Below are 23,355 nucleotides of genomic sequence, written 5' to 3' on the forward strand. Positions count from 1 at the left end.
AGAAATGGGAAGTGTCAGAGTGACAATGTGCCTCTTGCAATAGGATGCAAATAGACAAACATGGGAAGAAGCATATACATTATGTCACTGTTAAATATTCTCCACTAGCTGAAAGGTGTCCACACTTCCTTCTGCATGAAAAAGAATCTGATGGGCAACAGCCAGGTTGAGGGGCATCTACTGGTCTCTCACAAGTCTAGAGGCTTCCATTTTCAGAGAAGGGGAAAATCAAAAACACCCCGGAGTGACCTGCCCGTCAGCTGGCTCATGAAATCCTGGGGTCATATGATGAGGTATGTTGTCTAGAAAAGTCAGACATAAGTAGCCTTGGGAATCTGGGAAGGTAGGAAGAAAGGATATTTGATAGCTTTGCCTTCCCAGAGCAGAGTGAGATTGGGTGCCAAAGACCTTTCATGATTTACAAGTTGGTTAGGCTTTGAAGACAGGCAGAACTATCAGTCCATTTCGTTGTTTCTTCCTCCCCAGTTTCTTCCTTTCCTAACCCCAACTCCCTGGGAGATTCTGCTCCATTCATAGCATGTGTGACCTCCTTGACCTTCCCTCTCCAAGCACAGAGAGAAAAGGAAGACCTGAGCAATTATTCATGCATCCGGATGTTCAGTGGTCCATCAACCTGCATAACAAGGGCTAGGGATTTTTTTGTTGTTGTTGTTCTTCAACTAAATGAAAGCCTTCCCCCTACCCCTTGGTTTTGTTTTTACCTTACTGTCAATTTTTAACCAAGATAGCTTTGATGAGTGAAACCTTTGCTGATTTCAGGACCATATCTACCATCATATTAATGCTTCATCTCTGGAAAATGCCCTCACACACCTGCCTCTCAGTCTGTATTCTGGTGGGCTGCGGGCTTCAGGTAATGATATTTACCAGGCTCATTGAAATGTCACACTTAGGACTGAGCCCTATAAATTATTATTGTGCTCGTGTTATATTGTAAAGGTAAAGGTCAGATCCGAGCTCAGATTTATTCACACCCATGATGCATTTCTGAGAGAAGAAAAATAAGCTATTGGGTCTTTCAGTTGAAAGTACATACAAATGAAGGTAGGGTGTTTTTTCGTTTGTTTTGTTTTTGTTTTTCAACAAAGGAAAAGAAATGACCATAAAATGAGTAGGTTTTAGAATTAATAAAAGAAGAAATTAGCTCATCTAAGGTATATAAAGACTACCTTCAATTTTCTGCACATTTTCTGACAGTCCTGACAGGATGACTAAGGGAAACTACTGAGAATTGATCACTGTGTAGTGACTGAGTAGGTCACCCTCACTCTCCTAGGACTTAGATGGCCCTCTAGTTCCACAAGGAAAGCTGTTTTCTGGCTGGAAAACCAACATTGGAGTCAAGCACCTTTGCGCACAGTTAGTCATGAAGTACATGGCTTTTACTTTCAAATGAAAATTCAAAGAGCAGGATTACTAACAGTATTAGACCCCACTAGTCCTAAACCCAAGGAGGCAGCTCAGTGAGAGGTTGTTTTTTTAAAGTAGGATCAAAGAAAAATTGATAGTGGAGGCTTAGAGTCAGATAGACGTTTTTCTCCAATTTCTTTTTGTAAATGTTGAGAAGGATAAGCAAGAAATACTAAAAAATGTGAAAGTGAATCAGGTAATATTCTTTTATGGGCTGAGTGTTGTTAGCTGTCAGCACTTAATAAAAAGTCTCAGACCATCTACATCAAATGATTTTCTTCCCATAAAATTTGGCTTTTGAGCTTTGAGAGAATCTACTGGACTCACCCCTATTTGTCTAGCTCATTCAACCTTTTAAGGATTATTTCCACATGGAGAATGAATGTTGGAAGGGTGTGGTCTTCCACACTCTTTTACTTGCCTCTTTCATTTCTGTGGTTTCTCCTTCTCTCCTCTTTTCTCCTCCTCCTCCTTACATTTCTCTGTTGAATCTCAGTGTCTTTATTTTAATACGCTCCTCTTCTGATGTTCTCTTAGAGATTTTTTGTTCTTTATTCACTCATGCATAGTAATTACCACAACAAACTCTTACGTGCTTACTTTGTGGTTGGCACTGTACTGGACATAGCAAGGAAAGGATACTTTGTGTTGGATCCTATTTGAGGCATTTGCTAATCTTTGCAATTTTCATAGGAAGAAGAAAAATATGATCATGCTTTTAAAACCTTATAAATAATATACAAATTAGGAACTAGTAAATGCATACTCAGGTCTACCCCCTGTTATTCCACCCACAAAAGAATATTACTTGATTCACTTTCAATTTTTTTTTTTTTTTTTTTTAGTATTTCTTGCTTATCCTTCCCAACATTTACAAAAAGAAATTGGAGAAAAACGTCTACCTGACTCAGCCTCCACTATCAATTTTTCTTTGGTCCTACTTTTAAAAAAATTATTTGTGAAAACAGTAACTGCTGCTGCAAATAGCTTTCTCTGAATGAAACAGCTTGTCTTAAGGGAAACAGAGTCAGGTAATAGGAAGTACAGATAGCTCACCCCAGAGAAAAGAGGAATAGGGGAGCTCCACCTGATATTCCTCTCTCTCTCTCAGCCCAGCCATTTCCTTCCTCACTGTTTTCCTGTGTTTTTCTATTCTTCCCTAGATGGAGTGTTTTTGATGCATCAAAGAGTTCACAGTCCTTTTCCAGAGACATGAGCAGTGAGTTGGAATCACAGCAACATTGTGACTTCCTTACTCAGGACTATGAGGCTTACTTTCATACCAGAGGCTAACAGATAAGCACTGCTAAATGTAAGTCATTTGCAAATCATCTTTCCTTCAACAAGCATTTATTGGGTGACAACTTTTCCAGGCACTGTTTTAGGCACTGGAATATATGACTGAACAAAACAAACCAAGATCCTTGTCCTTGTGGGTCTTTAGTTGGAAAGAGAAACAATACATAATAAATCTAATATATAAGTTCATTATCCAGCTATAGGAAATAAAAAATTTCTTTATCCTTCTATCCATCTTAGGTTCATTGGGTGGGGTTTTATAAATTAGACTGACAGAAGACAGATTAAGAAGAGGATAAAATAAACAGAAGTTTATGAACATGCGCATCACATGTATACACGGGAGTATTTGGTGATGAGTAACTCAAAGGGATAGTTAGAACTCAGGCTTCTATAGCATCTTAACAAAGAACAATACATTTTTGGGGAAGTGACAAGACAAAGGAAAAGAACTTTGAGTTTTAGGGCAGCAAATTGTCAGAAGATAAATATAAGGGGTAACTAATGGAAGGTAAAGGCTAGTTAGTGAAGTTTGTTAGGTAAGTTCCTCTGGTGCTGTCTATGGGCTGATACGAGTGTAGAGTTATCTCTGGTGATTAACTTCTGTCCTTCTTGGTAGAGAGGGGAGGGGGGACATCTTTACAAATTTATGCCCTGCTGAGGCAAATAGTGGGAGGAGAGAGAGCTTTTCTTACATTTGCTTCTTCTAAAAATTGCCTTCAGCTCAAAATAATCCTTATGCCCAAATTGCATACTTTGGAGTGGCATATTCTACCACGCTTCATGGTTTATTAGAAGGCTATGAGTACTATGGAAAGAAAGAAAATGAAGAGCAAAATAAAGGGATCAGAAGTACAACAGTGTCGCAGTTTTAGGATAAGTGTTGCAAAGTTGGCCTCAATGAGATGACATCAGAGAGAACTCCCTTCTTATCCAGGCCCCATTTGTGCTCCCAGCAATATTAGGAGAGCTGGCTCACAATCAGCTTTGCTATAGATTACTTTACATGGTGTGGGAAGAGCTGCTGTCTCATAAAAGGAGCTACTAAGAGAAGAGTGGGAACAGGGCTACAGTTTTTATCTATTTCCTCCTGGTGTAGAAAAGAGTGAGGTAGGTAAAGAGAGATTGCAGGCTTTACAACCATACTGGGGATGTGGTGCTCTCTATTTCTTAGTGCAACTTTGATACCTTTTTTTTTTTTTTTTTTTGGTTGATGCCTCATTTCTGAGCCACTAGGTGGTATCCACAGAAAACCATAGTTTCAATTTAGATATGCCAGTGTAAAAGTATGTTGCAGAGCTTCTATGGAGAGTTTTTGTTCAATCCACTTGAGGTCTGTGAGTGTTTAGGTCTATGTGCATGTATGTTTGTGTGTATGTGAACAGAATTAGTCTTTTCTTGTTGGTAAAAGATGCTATCTCTGTGCAAGTTTGTGTAGATTTATTTTGCTTTATACAGATAATGATTTGTAATCATTGCCTTATTCATATATTCAGTTATGTTAATAATTAGAGTTTGTGATATTTCTAAACTGTAGAACTGATTCTATAGCATGTCTCTTTTTGTACCGTCTAGAGTAAGGTTCTTAAAATTGTTTGGTCGCTCAGAGCATTTCTAATGGAGACTGACTATTTAATTCCCTTCTTTGAGGGAACTTGGAGTCTGATAAGTAATACGTCAGAAATGATTATGGAAAAGCAAACCATGAATGTGTCCCAAAAGAATAAGTATGTCTTTGGGAAATGAAAAGAATCTCCTGAATTTCCATCCTGTCACACGTTAAATTGAGAGCCATTTAGATGAGATCACACCCTCTGCAGTGCCCAAGTTGTATGTTTGAAAACAGACTGTGCCCCCATTTCTTCTGAATGTGCAGGCAAGAGTGCCTACTGTTTTCTAATACACTTTTTGTTTGGTTTGGCTGGGGGTGGGGTGGGTTGCTATAGGATTTGCAATAGGCTGATGGTAACTCGTTCTTTCTCTCTTTCTTTCTTTTCTTCTTTCTTTCTTTCTTTCTTTCTTTCTTTCTTTCTTTCTTTCTTTCTTTTCTTTCTCTTCCTTCCTTCCTTCCTTCCTTCCTTCCTTCCTTCCTTCCTTCCTTTCTTTCTTTCTTTCTTTCTTTCTTTTAGAGTAATAATAGATCTTCTGGGGATCAGGCTATGGGACAAAATGCAGAGCCATAGTTTTGCTGAGAGGGAGCTAAGTGTGGGATCAGGGGGTGTGGAAGGGTGAGCAAGACACTCTTCCTGTCTGAGGAAAAAGGAGGGCCTGGTATGGAAAGGTCTGAGCTCATTTCAAGTTCTACAGGCATTAAATATGAAGGAGAAGTCATCAGAAGCTGCAAAAGGAGAAGCAGGAATTGTGTAGGTCCAGTTTTTTCCTCCTACACACTTCTTGCTGTCAGAAGCAAACACCAGCTTTGCTGGGTGCTACTCTGTGCTGTTTAGGTTAGCCAGCCAGCCTCCATGCCCAGGCCTTAGACCCCGAACTCTGAGTTGGAATTCCTGCTCCCTCCCTCACCGTGTGGCTCTGGTCCAGGCCCTTCACTCACTAGGTCAGTTTCCATCTAGAAAGTAAAGATAATATGATATGTCCACAGCAAGAAAGTGGGTGAGAGTTCCGTGCTTTGTAGGGGAAAGGAATTAGTACTCTAATTCCTCTTGTTATAACTCATGTACAGAAAAATAAGGACTTTTGAGAAGATTATGTAATTTACAAGAAGTTTTAAAAAAATTAAATGGCTTGGAATACAAATATAACAGATTCTCGATTTTTGCTGCCTCCATCTGAAGAACACATTTGATTAAAACCATTAAAGAGCCAGGAATGATTTCAAGCATTTTCCCATTTCTGATGGGTATGTTACTTGAACAATAAAAGCTTAGAGAAAGTTCTGGATTATAACATATTATTTGGGGCTAGAACGAACACTGATATAAAGTTTTCATTCCACCCTTCTAATTTAACAGTGTGTGTCATTTGCAACCAGGCATATAATAAAAGACTTAGTGATGACGAAAATAGCAAATTTATTATTTCTGTATTTTCTTACGATGTTATTTCTTTGAGCAGGGCTGAGGTGGTCTGCTTGGCTCTCACTTTTTAAAAAAGAATCACATTTTAGTCAATGTAAATTATCCAAGGGCTGATGATCAAGGAAATAGATTATGCAGCTCCTTTGCTCCTCTATTTTCCTTTGACTCCTTAATTTTAGAGAGATTGTGCTACTTTTTAGCACCTCTATTAGAGAAAGGACAGAGATAACAGAAGAAAAGGAAGGAGAGTTGACCATATCACTACCTGTTAGTTAATGAGGCATAGGGCTCCAAGAAGGAAGAGTAGAGATTGCATCAAATAAAGGGAGGACAGTGAATTTTTACTAAAATAGGTTTCCTGACACATCACTAACAATTCCTCACACCCGCCATCTCCGCACCTCCAGCTTGTTAAGGTGTGTAGGTAAGTACCAAGTAAATCTGTACTGCCACTGTGTGGGGCTGATTTCCAAGATGGTCCCCATTGACTCCCACCTCCAAACATTCCATGTAATCCCCTCCCCTGGAATGACTTGCTTCAAACCAGTGAAATGCTGTAAAATTGATGGGTATCACTTTCATGATTAGGTTTCAAAGACTGACTTCCAAATAAGCAGAATCTCTTCATTGCCTACTCATCTTGCATGCTTTCATGAAGCAAGCTGCCATGCTGAAGAGGACTAATGTGGCAAGAAACTGAGTGTGGTCTCTGGCCAACAGCCAGAGAGGAACTGAGGTCCTCAGTTCCTACAACCTGTGAGAAAAACTCCAGCCAACAAATATGTGAACTTGGAAGTGGATCCTTCCCTAGTCAAATCTTCAACTAGTCATAGGAAGACCCACAGGTAAATAAGAAGAGTCTGATTTCTCCTGCTCTGGCAGGTGCAGGAAATGTGGGTTCTGGGAGGCAGAGCAAAAGCAACCCAAACCCTTTTCTAGGATAAGCAGGGAACAGACCTAGACATGAGACATTTAGGAGCTACGAAGGAAGCTGCAGGAGTTTAAAATTCCAAAATAAAACTATGTGGGCTATGAATAAGCTTGAAGTTTTCCATATCAATATGAAGAAAGGAAGAGTCAGGAAGTAGAAGGAATGAGAGGCAAATGGAAAAAACCATACAGAGGTCTCCCATCCAGATGGCAAAGAATCTGCTCCAAAAACTAGTTCAAAATAAGCCCAGAAGGGTTAGGATGAAATACAAGAATGCACTTTCTCATGCCCAGAGACAGTCCCTGATGAGATGAAGCCATGATTAAAAACTGGCAAATTCATGAGAAAGAGTCCCGATTCAATTTAACTTACATCTGTACCTAAACTGTACTCTAACTTGGGGATCTTATATAACTATGATTCCTTTTCTTGAAAGGATTGATGCTTAAAACATTTTTAAGAATACGAAATGTTTTTAAAATTCAAGTTATAAATTCTAACTTCTACTCTTGTCCCCAGGCACCCAGGTCACTTCCCTAGAGACAACCAAAATTAATAGTTTCTTGTATCCTTCTAGAGATACCATAAATAGACCCAAATAAATATATGGATTAATCTTTTTAAATGCCCTTTAAAAGCTGAAATGGTAGCTTACCATATACACTATTGTGTACCTTGTTCCCTCTCTTACCAATATATTTTTATATTTCATATCAGTACATAAGAAGATTCTTTATTCTTGTTTATGGTTGTACAATATTCCAATATATTAGCATTCCATATTTTACTTAATTATTTACCTACTGATAGATACTTAGGCAATTCCCAATCTTTTCGCTATTATAAGCAATTCTGTAACTAATAGAGTTTTGTATACATCATTTTGTGCATGTATAAGTATATCTGTGGGATAAATTGATGGAGGTGATATGCTGGACCAAAGAGTATGTTTATGAATTGTTTTGACAGATTCTGCCAAATTATTCTCTGTGGAGATTATACCAAGTTACATTCCAATGAGCAATGTATGGGAAGGCCTATTTTTCCCACTTACACTAATACCTTATGCCAGTAAGCTATTTGATCTTTATCTCACTGGTAAGTGAAAAAATGATCTCAGTGTAGTTTAAAATTTTTTAAAAGATTTATTCATTTGAGACACAGAGATACAGAGCATGAGCAGGGGGAGAGGCAGAGGGAGAAGGAGAGGGAGAAGCAGGCTCCCTGCTAAGCCAGGAGCCGGACGTGGGGCTTGATCCCAGGACCCCGGGATCATGACCTGAGCCGAAGGCAGATGCCCAACCATCTGAGCCACCCAGGCACCCCTGTAGTTTAAATTTTTATTTCTCCTATTGCAAGGATGTTTTTATATGTTTCAAAGCCATATGTGTTTTTTTTTCTGTGACTTGACTATATTCTTTCCCCTTTTATCTATTTATTTATTAACTTTTATCTGTTATGTGTAGCAATTCTTTATGTGTTAGGATAACTAGCTATAACCTCCAAAGAGTTCTCCTAGTTGGTGCTTGTCATATCATTTTGCTTGCTGTCTGTTGTCCTGCCAAAACACTTTTTAATTGTTGTGGTTGAACTGAACAATCTCTTCTTGAAGGCATCTGGATTTTGTCATACCTCTAAAAGCCAGGAAGACATGACAAAAATTCTCCACATTTTCTTCTAGTACTTTTACAGTTTTATTTTTTAACATCTAAATATTTATTCCATCTAGAATCTGTCCTTAACATGTGAGGTGTAGATTTAGTTTCATTTTATTTTTCCAGATGTCTACTCAGTTGTGCCAACACCATTTATTGAGCAATCATCTTTTTACACCAGAGTTGAAATGTCACCTTTATCAACTCCTAAAATTTGTATTTGGGTATATGTCTGTACTTTCTATTCGTTTCATTGATTTTTCTATTCAAGTCCTTTTGTTATTGTATCTTTATAATCTGTTCAATGGAGCTAATTAAAAAAACTTCCCTGAATACTTTGGTTTGTTTACTTCTCCATTTGAACTTTACCACCACCTTATCTAACTTGCAAAAACCACTGTCAGTAATTTCACAGAGACCGCATTGTATTCCTACTATACCTTAGGGACAAGTGACATCATTATGATGTGATAGCTTTCTTTCCAGGAACATGGTATTCTTTCGTGCCTCTCAGAAGGACATGAATGTTTTTATATAGATCTTACATGTTTCTTGTGTGTTGCTATTTTATTGGGGGTGTTTTCTTCCTTTATTTCTTCTAATTGATATTATTTGTGCATATAGAGACTATTTCTCTACCTTAGTTTTATATCTCCTGACATTTCCCATTTCTTCAAATAATTTTTCAGTTGCTTCTCTTGGATTTTCCAGGTGGAGAATCATATACTTGTAATAATAATAGTTCCCCCCCCTTTTCCAATTTTTACACATTTACCCTTTTGTCTGTGTTCACTAGTCCCCTCCAACAAAATAAATAGTTACGATCACAGAAAACACTCCATTTGTGACATTTGGGACTGGGAATGTCCTTGGGTTTCTCATTAAGGGGGATGCTGCCTCTTGGATTAACAGTGATAAAACATAACAAATTATCTATCCCATTTTATTAATCACTTTAAAAAAATCCAGAATAAATGTTGACATTTATGCTTTTTTAAAGAATTTATGCAATTATTTTTTCCTTATGTTTATTAATGTGGTAAATTACATTGGTAATATAATTAATATTTAAGATAAACAGAATAATGTCTCCCAATGGTATCTACATCCTAATCCTTGGAACCCATGAAGTTTACTTTATGTGGAACTGCAGATGTGATTCAGCTTCTTGAGATGGAGAGATTATCCTGGGTTATCTGAGTGGCCCTAGATGTAATTACAAGTGTCTTTATAAAAGGGAGGCTGAGGGAGATTTGACGCAGAACAAGGCCATGTGACACTGAAGCAAGATGTTATGCTTTGCAGATGGAGGTAGGGGCCATAAGCCAAGGAATGCAAGGAATGCAGTTCTAGAAGCTGGAAAAGGTTAGGAGATGATTCTCCACTGGAGGCTTCAGAGGGAGTTTGGACATGCTGACAAATTGATTTTGCCCCAGGAAAACTAATTTCAGACTTGTGGCCTACCAGACTGTTGGAGAATACGTGTGTGTTGTTTAAGCCACCATGTCTGTGGGGGCTTTGTTACAGCAGCCACAGGGAACTAATACAATGTTCTATATCATTCAGTTACTGAGCCTGTCTTACACTTCTAGAGGAAAGCCTATTTATTTATGATGTTTTATTCTTTTAAGGTACAGCTGGATTCTGTATTAAAAATTGAAAAATGGGGTTGCCTGGGTGGCTCAGTCGTTAAGCGTCTGCCTTCAGCTCAGGTCATGATCCCAGGGTCCTGGGATCCAGCCCTGCATTGGGCTCCCTGCTCAGTGGGGAGTCTGCTTCTCCCTCTCCCACCCCTGCTGCTTGTGCTCCTTCTCTCGCTGTGTCTCTCTCTGTCAAATAAATAAATAAAATCTTTAAAAAAAAATTGAAAAATGTTATCCTATGATGTTTTAAAAAATCAACCACGCTGTTGAACACTTAGGTCCTTACGAGAAGCAGCATTATTTTGTGGTTGTGAGCACAGCTTTTTGAGTTAGGAAGTCTACCTTAGATGTACTGGCTATGTCTTCTAATCTCTCAAGATCACAAACTTTAAATCTCTCTGTGCCTTAGTTTTCTAATCTATAAAATGGAATGGTGAGAGAACCTTCCTTAACAGACACTGTAGAGGATTAAGTGGAAAAAATACATGTAAAGCACTGAGAGCAGTGCCTGGAATGGAAGAGATGCTACTGAAGTGTTTGCTTTCATTGCTGTTCTGCTGTGACTTCAATGTAATGCTCAGGTGTTGTTGAGATCCCGATGATGGAACATGTCCCTCTTCGGAAACAGACATTCTCATGAGTATCAGCCACACAGTGTGTTCTACAGGGTCCTCCCCTTGCACAGTCCCCTCCAAGGAGAGATCTGGCATGGGCTCTCTCCTCTCCTCCAGCCTGCTGCTCCCCTTGATTGTTTCAGTGATTGACTGCTGTGAAACAAAGCACCCCAAAACTTAGCAGAGTAGAGCAACAAAAATGTATTATTTCCCAAAATTCTGAAGGTTGTTGGGGCTCAGGTGGTGGTCTCCTGCTGGTGTAGGCTGAGGTCACTCAGGCAGCTGCACTCTGCTGGGAGCTTGGTGGAGGCTGAATGTCCAAGGTAGCCTCTCGTCCTCCAGAACCTCTCTCTATGTGGCCTCTCACCCTGCAGCCATCTAACTTGAGCTTTTTCAAACCATTTTAAGACATCAAAAGCAGGAGCTCCCAGGATTCTTGAGGATAGTATTCCAACACAATCTCTTGGTCAGAGCAAGTCATAGGCCAGCTGAGATTCAAGGGGAAAGGAAATAAATTATGCCTCTTGACAGGAGGTGCTGATGGAGAGGGGAGGAATTATGGATGGCAGGGTTGGAGACTGCATACACCTGGTGCATCCCACTGTCTTGTGTATAGGATCATTGGCGGGATCCCAAGCAAAAGGCTTGAGCCCAGGCATCTTGCAAAGTGTCCATACCTCCCAGGGGAAACACATGCATGCTTGCCAAGTGAGTCCTGGGAATGCTGCCATTTATCCTCTCAAGTATTGTATACTCCAGCAGCTTCAGGGGGCTCTGCAGCCCCAGTGCTTTCAGAAGGAGATGCTCAACAGTCCCCAGTGTAGTGGAAGGGGTTACTGTGTGGTCAACCCCCCATGTTTGAGTAGTTCGAGTGATTTCTCTTAGGGTTTCTCTCCTTCCCTTGACTTAAAGGAGGAAATCACCACTTCTCTCCCCTCCCCCACTGGAGATCAACCGAGTGGTGATGGACAATCACCATCCAAAGACAGACTAACTAAAGGTTGGGGAAAGCATGTGACACTATGTAAGTCTCCAGATATTTCTTGCCTTCTTCCTATTTACCCAGAGTCCCTTAACAGAGTCATGCAGAATTATAAAATGTGAGGGCTGGGTTCACCCTACAGAGAGTCCAGTTCAATGACTTCCAGCTAGGCTTCAGACTATTTAAGATTTTATTACCCTCCTCCCACAATATAAGAGCAACAATAGGGAGGGAGCAAGAGGACTTCCGGCAACTCCCTCTCTCCTTCTCCAGCTTTTATGTGTTTCATAGGTTTGGTTTCCATGTAGATTTTGTTTAATCAAGAGTTTCACTGTTAATACCAGTGTGAAATCTCTGAGTACAAGACTCAATGAGGTTAAGTCCCCTGTTCAGGCAGACCTGGAATGCCTGGGCATTTCCTGGGGTGGCAGCATACAGAGAGTGCTAACTACCTCCCAGGAGGTGTAAGATGATGCAGGGACCTAGTTTCCCAGACCTCTGCAGGATTTATGGAAGCTGAAGGCATATGAAGATGAGCTGCATGGGTCTGGGGTATTGACAACCTCAAGGAACACTTGTGATGTCAAACAGGGTCATAAAACTGCCTTTAAGGAAGATGGAGCCAAGAAACTGCACAAATTGTACTACATGTTTGGATGACTAGGGTGTATACATTTTTCTTCTCCCTCTTCCCACACCTAGTTTTCAGCCTTCCCCCTAACTTTTGCATAAGTATTTAAAGAGTCTAGGTTTGAAGGGGCATCAAAATTTTCACCTTCCTGTACCACTCACAGGAGGGTCCTTGGTGGCCCCAGGAACTTGGATGGTTAGTGGCAAAGCCAAAGTGGGGAGCCAAGTCTCCAGAATCCTATTCCAGCACCTCCTCTCACTATGAAACTTCCCCTTTATAAAGAAGCCAGCACAATGATGCTTATCTATAAACAAAGGACATACATAAGGAACTTGTCCTCCCACTGCCTCATTTTCTCTATTCAAATAAATCCAGAATATAGTTTCTCTTTCTTCCAGCTATAACAAGGCTTGCTGATATACTGTGCATGACCCTTTGGATAAAAGAATAATGTAAAACAAAATTGTATTAATAAGATATTGCTAATATTAATCAATATGAAATGCAATAGCGTTCTCAGGTGAGAAAGTCAGGAAAGAATTCTGTAAACTCTTCTGGGATCTGCAAGACCAGATACTTTCCAATGCTTATTGGTAAATACTCAGCCTAGAAACGGTCCCCCAAAGTGCAGTAAAGCATGAAACTCTAATGTTTGTGTTACGTGGAAATTACGGCTTGGAAAACACTAGCAAATCTCTTCCATCATGAAAACAGTGAGAGATGTTAAATTTCATGTAATTATCCGGTTAGAATGGAAGCTACATCACATTCTGTGCTCCATGTGATAACTGCTTAAACAGGTCAGGGCCCTTATATTCCTAGTCTATAGGCCATGTTCTAATTGAACTTCTTAATGTGTCTGACAGATGGGAAATAGCTCATTTTGACCCTCGGTGCCCCAGTCTTTGGTTCACATAACCTAACAACATGATTATTACTTGTGTATTTTATATAAGTCTGCAATAAAGACCCCAGCTCCAAGGAAAGCAATCAAAAAAAATTTTTTAAAGATTTTATTTACTTATTTATTTGAGAGAGACACACAGAGAGAGAGAGAGAGTGCATGCAAGTGAGCGGGAGAGGGGAGAGGGGCAGAAGGAGAGAACCTTAGGCAGACTTAGGGCTGGATCTCATGACTCTGAGATCATGACCTGAGCCAAAACCAAGAATGGATGCTTAACTGACGGAGCCACCCAGGTACCCCTCAAAATTTTGTTTTTTTGTATTTTTCCATTTGGCTATAAGAAACTTACATTGCTAGACATTCACTCACTAAACCAAGAGAACACGGTTATATTTTTTTCATTTTGCAAAGTGAGCTGCTCAGTTACATGGGGGTTGAACAACTTCTCTGAGTTTACATAAGCTATGGATAGAAATGGGAATCAAACCAGTCATCCTGATTTGCTAGGCTTTCCAAAAAGTATAGAACATTTTATTTATTTATTATTAATTAATTAATATAAATGAGAGAGGCAGAGAGAGACAGAGAGAGAACGCAAGAAGGAGGGAGGGAGAGGAACAGGCAGACTCCACACTGAGCATGGAGCATGATGTGGGGCTTGACCTCACAACCCCAAGATCATGACCTGAACAGAAACGAAGAATCAGACTCTTAACCGACTGAGCCACCAGGCACCCCTAGAACATTTTAAAGTTTAACTCGGACCCCATCCTAGAGCCACATATATTCTACATATCTCTCTTTTTTTCTTGTCTATCTGAAGCTATTCATTGGACATTCATTTTTCTGGGGTTGGGAGCACATTTTTCTGGGGCTTAGAAAACCAGTAAGCTAATTGAAACTGAAATGAAAGCCAAACAAATGACTACACAGCTACTGAGCCCACATGTCAGCATTAGATTCATAAATATAGCTCTAAAGACGTAGGGAGAACATCCAGCCCCCACCTCATAAGCATTCACACTTAAGAGGAAGCATAATACCAACATCTCAGGGAAAGGGGATGGAGTTGTGTTCTTTGTGGGCTCCTTTCCTCCTTGATTTCTACCTCCCCCAGGGTCACTCTCCTGTTGTCTCCTTACACGTGTTGTTGTCTTCCACCAGTCCTTCATATCCTGCTAGTTCTTGGGGTTAGGCCCTATCCCTCCTCTCATCTCCACCTACACCCTCTTCCTGGGTGGTTTCATCCATGTTCCGGGTTCAGTTACCATAAACATGCCAACAAAACCAAAAGCTGCGTCTCCATGCCTTAACAGCTCCATAAAGCTGTACCCTGGGCCCCTCAAATTGGACATATCTTAAAGTGGCACATCATATGCTCCATTCCTCACCTCTTCTGCCTACCCTTCACTCCCACACCAGACTCTGACCTATTGTAGTAAAGAGCATCATCCGTTGGTTTAATCAGCCAAAAACTGGGGGGCTACCCATAACTCCTTCTTCTCCACCACTTGCCACATCTAATCCATTGTGAAGCCCTGCCAGTTTTACCACCTACCCATCTCTACCACCCACCCATTTTGATTCATCTCCACTGCCACCTTCCTAACCTAAGCTACTGGTCTTGTACTTGCTGCCTCCACACATGACATACATCCACTACCCCTCACCCGAGGGTGCCAAACCACTTGATAGAAGGATATGAACACCCAGAAGGTAAGAATTCTGGTCTTGGGTGCCTGGGTGGCTCAGTCAGTTAAGCGTCTGCCTTTGGCTCAGGTCATGATCCCAGAGTCCTGGGATCAAGTCCCACAATGCTCTCTCTGCTCGGTGGGGAGCCTGCTTCTCCCTCTGCCCCTCCCCCACCTCTTGTGCGTATGCACTCTCTCTTTCTGTCAAAAATAAATAAATAAAATCTTAAAAAAAAAAAAGGAATTCTGGTCTTAGTTCTGCCTCTTACTGGCTGTGTGAACTAAGGCAGGGCACATGACCTCCCAAGGACCTACCTGCCTCCTCTGTTACATTGGGAATAAATAACAATTTGCTTTCAAAGAGGTGGGGGCTCAGCCAGGTGATCTCTAGAAAGCGCTGTTAGTATTTTTTTTTTTTAAAGATTTTATTTATTTATTTGACAGAGAGAGAGATAGCTAGAGCAGGAACACAAGCAGTGGGAGTGGGAGAGGGAGAGGCAGGCTTCCTGCCGAGCAGGGAGCCTGATGTGGGACTCGATGCCAGAACCCCGGGATCATGACCTGAGCCGAAGGCAGACGCTTAACGACTGAGCCACCTAGGCACCCAAAGCGCTTTTAGTATTAAGAACAGTGATTCTATGCGAAACCTCAAATAGACTCCCACAATGAAATAGCAGCCATATACTGATCAAATCCAAACAGTATCACTAGAAATCCAGCGACAATGGCATTTTGGGAGAGACATTTTTCATACTTTATGGCCACTAAGTACCCTTTAAAGATTCTATGTTTTAGAGTTTCCCATCTTCTGATTCCCACAACTCAAAATAGATGGGACAAACTCAACTTCTCAGCCTTTTCAGGCTGGAGCTAGGCCACACTCATGTTACTCAACCCTGGTAAAACACACCTCTTCTGAGATTTAAGTTTAGAAAAAGGTCACTGAAGACAGAATGCCCATTCTGGCAAGGAGGGCAGAGAGACACTCCTCTTTTAGAGAAAGCAGTGGTAAGAGTAGAGTGTCCGCATGGCCACATCTCAGCTCAGCTGTTCCAGCACAGAGCCTCGGCCTGTGCCAGGGGCGGGAGGGTCCTTGCAAGAGGAGGCTGATGGTTTAATCTGGGCATGATTTATGGCTTCATAGCCTCCGAGCCTGGTTCTCTGACCTTCCTGGAGATTGTGTAGGCTACCTAATGTTCTTTAATAAATTACATCTTTGTTTAAACAAGCCATGAGATCGCTGTTATTTGCAGCCAAAAAGGAATGCTGCTCCTCTCCCTTCACGTCTCAGTCAGAGCATCCCTTTCTCTGGGAGGTCTTCCCCGAATCCCAGATTACATGACATGTATCATGTGCTCTTAGGGTAGACAGTACTTTTTCTTTTCTAATGGACACCATGTTTGTAGAGGTGTTTTAAATGACTCGATTGTCTTTCCTGCTCTACTGTAAGCTCTGCAAGGGCCGGGCTAGGTCTGCCTTGTTCCTTCCTGTCTCCTCAGCACCTAGCATACTGGGTAGCACATAGTAATCACTCAATACATGTTAACTTGAATCAAATTACTGACATCTAAATGATTCATGCTGTAGTTAAAGACCAATTTTCTTCATTTTTCTCTCATTAGAGGTGAAAAATAGCTGCTATCATCCTCTTTTTTTTATTTTATTTTTTGCTTAAGATTAAAAGGTAACCTGGACCAATGTGGAGGTTACTAGAACTTTTGGGTATTGGGCCTGATTCATTACCAAGCCTTCTTGAGTTCTTGAAGCTGCTGATTTCTTAAAGTTTCTACTTTTAAAGACAAAGATAGGGCTTTTTAGACAAAGATGATTCGATTAGTGATAGACACTCCAGTCAAATAGTAATAAGTCCACAAGGACAAAGAGAAGGACGTCCCCACAAAGAGAAGGATGTAGGAAGGTGCCAGATATGGCAGGGGAAGGGAAATCAGAGTCCAGGGTGTTTATGGGGATAGGGACCAGAAAGAGGCATCCTCCCTCCCTACGTCATGGCACATCGTCAGGCACAATAGAAGGTGAGGCTACGGTGCAAGGGGCAGTGTGCTCAATGTTTTACAAACATCTCTCTGAAAAAGAATAAAAGCATGAAAGAAAGAAAAGGAAAGAGAATGAAAGAAAGAAAAAGAAAACAAATCTGAATTTCTAGCATTTACTGATTTTTGTAATGGAAGTACACCACTATGGCTAATTCCAAGCTACCAACAGCCATCACTGAATGTGGGATGGATTGAGAAGAAATGTGCGTGACTAGCTCTGGCACATCATTGGGTAGGGGGCCAAAAACAGAAAGATTGGTCCAACTTTAGTGTGAAGAGAGGTCAATGCTCAAAATCTATCCCCCACTCCATACAAAGAATACTGCAACTGGGCGTCCATCATCTTCCCACTACACACTTAAGACTTAGAAAGCAGAATGGGCTCAGAGATGGAACGCCACATCTTTAGAAATGAATGAAGAGGGGAGCCTGGGTGGCTCAGTCGTTAAGCGTCTGCCTTCGGCTCAGGTCATGATCCCAGGATCCTGGGATGGAGCCCTGCATCGGGCCCCCTGCTCAGCGGGAAGCCTGCTTCTCCCTCTCCCACTCCCCCTGCTTGTGTTCCCTCTCTCGCTGTGTCTTTCTGTCAAATAAATAAAATCTTAAAAAAAAAAAAAAAAAAAGAAAGAAATGAATGAAGAGCACCAGAAAGAAATTATTTAGGAATATTTATAAAGGCTTTTATTTTTTAGGATCTTTAAATGTATATATGTATCTGTATGTGTGTGTGTGTGTGTTGTTTTTATAAACTTTTAAGTTGCTTTAAAAGACTATTGATAGTTAAAGCAAAATAATTAAAATGCTTTCTGGGGGGTTAAAATAAAGGATAAGAACAGCATTAGCACAAAAGTCACAAGGGGAGAAATAAACCCATGCTCTTGTTAGGGTTCCCATACTGTTCACGAAGAAATAAAATACTGTTTGAAGGGAGACTTTGAAGACTTAGTGATATACATATTGTAATTTCTAGATCAACCACTAAACAAAATCAGGAAGAGTTATATAAGTCAATACTAAAACATAACCAATTCACCTAAAAGAAGCTAGGAAAGGAGAAATAGCGCAGCAAAGAACAAATGGGATAAAACAAATATCAAGATGAAAGATTTTAATCCAACCATTTTAATAATTAAATTAAATGCAAATGAATTCAACACACAATTAAAATTTTTTAAAGTGAAAACTCTAGTGTTTCTGTTGCACTAGCTACATTTCAAGTGCTCAATAGCTAAAATTCTATCGAACAGCCCTGGTCTAAAGAGTGACTAATTCTGAATGAACCAGGAGGATGGAGCGGTCCAGGAGCAGGATTCAGTCATGATAATATGTAGATTCCAGACGGTGCTAGTAAACTAGTTAGACAACTGGAATTTTCAAGGAAAATAAAAAGTTGATCAGGAAAGTAAATGCAGTCATAGTGTACTTGACTGTGTAGTGAACAGTATTGATGTGGGCAGAATTGCATCAACACTGGAAGTGATTTATTCCAAACTGGCAGATAACTATATTGGGAGGATGGGAGAGAGGAGAGGTGGTTATTGATGAAAGACAGCTAATCCTCATCTACTATAAGAAGAGACTGCTAGATGACAACTAACATTGATAAAAGAGGTATACACATATTTCTGGGAACACGGAGGTGACCAACATGGGGAGAAATTGAAGGAGTTGTTCGATGGGGAGTAGAACAGGAGGTGGGATGAGGCAGGGTAGAAAATTGCTGTGTGTCATAAGACTTCGGGGGGTATTTGATTTTTTAAAAATATATCCACATGTTAGCTGGATAAAATAAAATTCTGGTACAAAAAAATCCAGACAGAATCTCACTGCTGCTTGTCCTTTCAGTATTTGGTTATGACATTCAAGCAGCTAATGGGACCACTGCCATGCATGGAGCCTCTGTGTTATAATGGAATCTGCTTAATGTTTATTATAAATAAACTTAAATATATAAAAAGATAAATAGATAAAATATGCTATAAAGAAGGAAGAGACACATTCTGAAGGTGCAAAGGAGGATTCATCTGTAGACGAGACTGACACCAGGTCCCAAGAATGTAAGAGAAAAGAAAGCAGAAAGAGACTCTATGTGGCCCGGCGTCTAAGGTGGGAAAGTGAGCAGATGGCAGAGTTTTATCCAGAGCCTGCTTCTCTCCACCATGACAAGGTACAACTCAAGAAAGACATGTTTGCTCCCCGAACAGAATGAACCCCGAGTCTAGGGAATCTGCACTCCAGGCACCACGCAGCTGGGAAAGGTCTATCCCATTTTACATACGGGACTGCTGAGAAAACTGGCTCAGAGTTAGAGTGGCCTGCTGGGGCGACAGCTCTGCCACTTCAGGCTGTGTGATCGGAGGTGAGCACTTACTACCCTGAGTCCCAATCTCTTTGTTCAGGTGACTCTTCCAAATCCTGGAATTTGAGGCAACACCACTGAAGAGATTTAAGACCGAAAATAAAACTGAGTAAGTTGGTAATGATTACACTTTGGTCATTACTACTATATGACAATGTTTCCCAAAGGATATAGAGGTACCCAAAGTTTTATACTTTCAATATGAAAAGTTTACCCTGAGCAGAATGTCCCTCCAAGTAGAAGTGGCCTGGTGATTATATATATGCCTCCAAGCACAGAGCCAAGACTTCACATATTTCAGGACACGATCTTCTCTTTGGTGCTGACTGCCCTGTTTGCTTTGCTTCCTATCTAGTCTACTGTACGGCGAAATTGTTCCCAGTTCCACATCCTGCCACACAATCCACTCAGCAGAATGCTCCATCAGGCAGTTAACTGTCTGAATTGTCTGCTCAGATGGTGTGTTGTAGCAAAAGGCAATATTCTACCCGGATCAAGATTTGGCAGACCACCAGGAAGTTTTAAAGTTCACAGATAGGACACAGCCAATGGCTGGAAACCATTGGCTCCACCTCTCTGGCGAACGTCATCTCTGACCCCAGAACAGAAGGAAGCACCGAGAGGACTGCCCCCCACCACACTGCTCTCTCTCACATCTCCGTGGGGTGTGTGTGAAGAGAAGTGTTCTACTGAAGAGGAAACTGCTCTTTAGAGAGGTTAAGCCACTGGTTGCATTTGAAGAGAACACAAAAAAGAAGAGTTTTTCTATTCCCACATCCCTGTTTCTGCCACATTCCCTCCATAACCCATGTGGTACACCTCCAGGGGTCACGTACAGTGTCTGAGGCGGTTGGGATTCCTACAAGGGAGGGAGAGCTGCCTTACTGCAGTCATCTGAAGTCTACATTCCAACAGCTGAGAAGGGGAAATGATTATTATTGGGAAACAATGTAACACAAAATATACTGGAGGTTGTGAAAGGTCACCCCATTTGTCAATAGTCATAGGAAGTGAGTCAGCAGTAGAGACGCAAATTTCAAGAGGCAAGTCATGGTGGCACCCTGAAAGTTGTCTTTCCTGCATGTGGTTTCCTTTATTGGGAGACTTGAAAGCCTTTGGAAATTAGGAACTGTATTCCCTTTCCTGCCTCATGACGCTACCATCCACGCTGTGGTCCACATCATGAATCTTAGAACCACTGCAGATTCTTACTCCATAATCACCTCTCTTTCTTCACCACCTTCATTTGGTCCATCACACAGTCCTATTGACTGGAATTCCATCTTTCTGTCTTCCCATCTTCATATAGTCATTGGGTGGCTCTCCGGTCGACTGCAATCGTGGCGCTGTCTCTGGGTCCCTACGAGCGGTGTTTGGGAGCACTCCTGTTCCCCAGCCCACACCAGCATCACACACGGTCATGTTGCAACTGCCCCTGCACAGACACACTCTACACCTTACAAGTAGCCTCTTGCTTTTAGTTTTCAGGTGTTCTAGAAAGTAAGGTAAAACATTTTCATGTTGTTCAGTTACCCTATTTACTTCTTCCTCTTTGTTCATGTCCTTTGCCCATTTTCAAAACTTGCACTATTTTTTTAATGTTTTACTTAGTAATATCTATTCATATTTCAACTTTCTCTTTAGAAGCAAGTTATTTAATATTTCTTTTCTTATTTCAAGTTACTTTTAGAAGCAAAAAAATGTGAGTTAAAATAATGAAATAACTCTGCCAAAGCATTAAATCTTACCCCAAGGTTGAGTTTCCCTAGAAATTACCTACATAAAGTGAGTAAACTTTGTCTTTAGGATGTTAGCATTGAACCATATTATCATCAATGTGAATTATTATTGTTTATAAATAACACTGAAAATGGTCAAAGCACAGGAATTTAGAAAGGAAAGTAGGAAAAAACAGTTAGCTGGCCTCACACTTCATACCCTTTTCCTTCATTCAGATCCTGGTGTTAAACTTTCCAGAGAATACCAGGTTCTCTGAAACGTTTCTTTTATACTTCCTTAATTACTGGTATTAGAATAAAACTGATACGTCACTACGATTATCACTCAAAATAGATCACCGAGGATATGAAAACCCTAATACTTATATTTTTATATGAGAGGGGAAAATAAATTTCTAGGGCTTCTATTTGTATTTTCAAAAATTTCATTAGGGAATCATTAAGGGACAAAGAATATGCTTTGGTTTATTGCAAAAAAAAATTTTTTTTAACTGTTTGTAGTCTCTCTAATCTGTTTTATATAGAAACCTACAAAAGTTGCACTGCCTTTTGAATTCAAGCCCATTTCCTCAGGACAGATAAAAATAATGGTGAATTAACTATACACCACCTGGAAATACTCCAGATTCTTGATGCTCTGACTTTCCCCTTATTGCCTGTCAATTGCTTGTCAGGATCAGAGACCAACAGCTCTAGAAGGTGGGTCTGTGTGTTTTATTCGAGTTTCTGCCTGTCCCGTTAGGTTAATGCTAATCTGCATCACTTTCCATTTTCAGCCACCAACTCTATCTGTAGCTGCAGTGACATTTTTACACAAGGAAAGATGTATGCTGCCCATCTGTCATGTAAGGACATAATGTAGCTAAACCATCTACCCTGTCTCGTACCACATGGGGAGTGATGAAGACACAAAGAGCTGGGTTCAGCTTCTCTTCAGAGAACGGGCGGCTAGAGATACTTATTATACTTATTATACTTATGCTGTGCTCTCAAGAAAATGACCATCAGGTGAGCCACCATTGACAGACGGCAGAAGCATCTTGGCAAGAAGTGGATCTGCGCTTGCGGTGCCTTCAGCCTGTGTTTGCAAAGTCTGAGCTCATAAATGGTCACTGTTTGATGCCTAACTTAGTGGGTCAGGCACACCTTCCCAGGACAGAGGTCTGGGCAAGAGTCGTGGCCCGGTCACTGCCTGACTAGGGAATAGAGGGGAAATGTCTTCACTTTATCAAAGTTGGCTTACTCATCTCTAAAAACAAAAACCAAGTATTCTAAAAGTAGGGTCTCACACACCACATTTTTTCCCCAGAAAGCATGTTGCTGTACGTGGTACAGGCCCGTCTTCAGAAATTCAGCTGTGGCCAAGGAAACCGGCCCGGAGGATCAGAGCTCAGAGTTCCCATCAACCACGCTAATGCATGCAAAGAACTCTTTTCAGCATGCTCTTGTGTATGTCGACTACAGCAAACTGCCAACCTGCCTGGGGAAGTGAGTATTTGAATAGTTTTTTTTGTTTTCTAGTGGCTTCTCTTTCCAATTACAGCCTGGGCATGGAAATATTCATACAGTGGGATGTGTGCTGCAGGAGGATGACGATGATGATGATGATGATGGTGATGATTTTTGGGACCGGGTTTTTACATTAAGTAATAGTTGAAGCAGTTTGTGTCATGACTTTCTTTTAGAGGTGAAAATGCCACATAATGCAAGTTAAGGCTATGTGAGCCAATATATTTCATTGCCCAGCACCATAATCTAGTAAGCCGGAGATATTTTCAGGGAATTGCCTTAAATCCTTTTGTGGTTTAAAGTAGCTTCAGAGGGATTAGTGGCTTCGAGGTAATTGTTATTGCTAATATTTTATTTGAAATGTCCTGTTCAGCAAAGGTAATGTGACATTTTGCTCACTGGAAATGCTGTCTTTCTAGGGAAAGGGATGAGTCAAAAGGTCAGTGTCTGGGAGAGGGAGGGAGGGAGGGAGCCCATGAAACAAAGGACAAGGGCCCAAGCAGGGGGATCAGCCCAAGTTACGTGCGTCAGCACTGACTTTCTTTTGTCCTGCTCCTTGGGGAGCAGGAGTGTTAATTTTATGTGAATTGTGAGATTAATCTAGATAGACAATCAGCTCTAAAGGGAAACCTGAGCTGTATTTTTAATTTTTTTTAGTAAGTAAGGAGAATAAAACTCAAGGAGGTACCTCTTTGCGGGCCCACCCTCTTCCACTGAGGCAGTAAATGTTGGAGCTCCTCAGGGCCATCTCAGTCTCTAGGCCAGTGGAGCCCAAATATAGAGTGCTTAAGAAATCAGTTGGGGCACTTGTTGAAAAATAAAAATTCTTTGGGATCTACTACCACCAACTCTGATTCTACAGGCTGAGATGGCTCTAA

At 40.8% G+C, this 23,355-nt stretch overlaps 1 long non-coding RNA gene across 1 annotated transcript in view; it reads right to left on the reverse strand.

Moving 5' to 3' along the window:
- LOC118522108 (uncharacterized) overlaps positions 1 to 23,355 on the reverse strand; it is a 110,434-nt gene that overhangs the window by 37,440 nt on the left and 49,639 nt on the right. The window lies entirely within an intron of this gene.

This window comes from Halichoerus grypus, chromosome 2 (genome assembly GCF_964656455.1).
Source record: "Halichoerus grypus chromosome 2, mHalGry1.hap1.1, whole genome shotgun sequence".
NCBI classification, from domain to species: Eukaryota; Metazoa; Chordata; class Mammalia; order Carnivora; family Phocidae; genus Halichoerus; species Halichoerus grypus.